This window comes from Trichechus manatus, unplaced genomic scaffold, assembly GCF_000243295.1.
Source record: "Trichechus manatus latirostris isolate Lorelei unplaced genomic scaffold, TriManLat1.0 scaffold00315, whole genome shotgun sequence".
Lineage (NCBI taxonomy): Eukaryota > Metazoa > Chordata > Mammalia > Sirenia > Trichechidae > Trichechus > Trichechus manatus.
Window position 1 is genome coordinate 445857 of NW_004444251.1, and position 2199 is coordinate 448055.

Below are 2199 nucleotides of genomic sequence, written 5' to 3' on the forward strand. Positions count from 1 at the left end.
GCCAGCCTTTATGGTTAGCAGCCAAGTGCTTAACTATTAAGTTAGTGCTCCTAACTTAATCTGTAAGGCCCCTCTAAGCATTCTCAAGAAGTGGGGAAGCAGGGCTGATGTCCACTTCAGTGGGCAAGTACTCTGAGGAATCTGGTGCCTTACCTAGTATTAGTTTTCGAGGGTGAGGAGAGGAGCAGGGGTAACCCCCCTGGTTAATGTTGAAGGTTATCTTAATGTTGGAGTGCCCCAGGTCTCAGTCTTTTGTTGTCTGCTCTTCTCCATCGACATTCACTCCCTTTGTGGTCTCATTCAGATCATCTTCATATATCATCCATGTAACCGGTGATTCCTGAGTCTACTTCCAACTAGACCTGTCTCTCCATCTCCACCTGAATATCCACCTGCCAATCTGACATCTTCACTTGGATGTCTAGTATCTTAAAATCAGTGTGTGTAAAACTGAGCTCTTGATTTTCCTACCTCCAAACGGGTTCCACCTGCAGCCTTCTTTTTTTTTTATTGTGCTTTAGGTGAAAATTTACAGAGCAGATTAGCTTCTCATTAACAGTTAGTATACAGATTGTTTTGTGACATTGGTTGCCAACCCTGCAATGTGTCAACACTCTCCCCCTCTCCACCCCGGGTTCCCTGTTTCCATTCGTCCAGTTTTCCTGTCCCTTCCTGCCTTCTCATCTTTGCTTTTGGGCTGGTGTGCCCGTTAGTCCCCTGTATGTGATTGAACTGCGAAGCACGTTCCTCACATGTGTTCCTGTTGGCCCTATAGACCTGTCTAATCTTTGGCTGAAAGGTGAGTCTCAGGAATGACTTCAGTACTGTGTTAAAAAGGTGTCCGGGGGTCATACTCTCGGGATTTCTCCGATCTCTGTCAGACCAGCAAGCCTGGTCTTTTTTGTGTGTGTGAATTTGAATTTTATTCTACATTTTCCTCCTCCTCTATCTGGGACCCTCTATTGTGGTCCCTGCTAGAGCAGTTGGTGGTGGTAATGGGGCATCATCTAGTTGTTCTGGGCTCGGTCTTGTAGTCTTGTGGTAGTTGTGGTCCATTAGTTCTTTGGATTAATCTTTCCCTTGTATCTTCGGTCTTCTTCATTCTCCTTTGCTCCAGTTGGGATGGGACCAGTAAATGTATCTCAGATGGCCGCTTGCAGGCTTTTAAGACCCTAGTCGCTACTCAACCACAGTCGGATATAGAGCATTTTATTTATAGACTATGTTATGCCAGTTGAGCTAATGTCCCCCGAGTCCGTGGTCCCCAGTCCTCAGCCCAGTAGCTCAGTCCTTTAGGGATTTGGGATGTGCCTGTGAAGCTTCTGTGACTTTGCCCTGGTCAAATTGTGCTGACTTCCCCAGTATTGTGTACTGTCTTACCCTTCACCAAAGTTACCACTTATTTATTATCTAGTTAGTGTTTTTCCCTTCCCACCCCTCCCTTCCCTTGTAAGCATCAAAGATTGTTTCTTTCTATGTGGAAACATTTTCATGTGTGTTTATAATAGTGGTCTCATACAGTATTTGTCATTTTGTGATTGACTTATTTCATTCAGCATAATGCCTTCCTGATTCATCCATGTTGTGAGATGTTTCACAGATTCATTGTTGTTCTTTATCGTTTCGTAGTATTCCATTGTGTGTACGTACCATAGTTTGTGTATCCATTCATCTGTTGCTGAGCACTTGGGTTGTTTCCGTCTCTTTGCTATTATGAATAATGCTGCACTGAACATGGGTGTGCATGTGTCTATTTGTGTGACAGCTCTTATTTCTCTAGGATATGTTCCTAGTAGTGGGATTGCTGGATCATACGGTATTTCTATTTCTAGCATTTTAAGGAAGCACCATATTGTTTTCCAAAATGGTTGTACCATTTTGCATTCCCACCAGCAGTGCATAAGAGTTCCAATCTCCCCACAGCCTCTTGAACATTTGTTATTTTCTGTTTTTTTGATTTGTGCTGGTAATGTCGGGGTGAGATGGTATCTTGTTGTAGTTTTGATTTGTATTTCTCTAATGGCTAATGATTGCCAGCATTTCCTCATGTGTCTGTTAGTTGCCTGAATGTCTTCTTTGAAGTGTGTGTTCATATCCTTTTCCCATTTTTTAATTGGATTATTTGTCTTTTTATTGTGTAAGTGTTGGCTTTTCCTACAGATTTTAGAGATTAGGCCTTTGTTGGATATATCATAGCCA

The 2199-nt window shown here is 42.7% G+C and overlaps 1 protein-coding gene across 1 annotated transcript in view; it reads left to right on the forward strand.

Moving 5' to 3' along the window:
• KLHL2 (kelch like family member 2) overlaps positions 1 to 2199 on the forward strand; it is a 106638-nt gene that overhangs the window by 2899 nt on the left and 101540 nt on the right. The window lies entirely within an intron of this gene.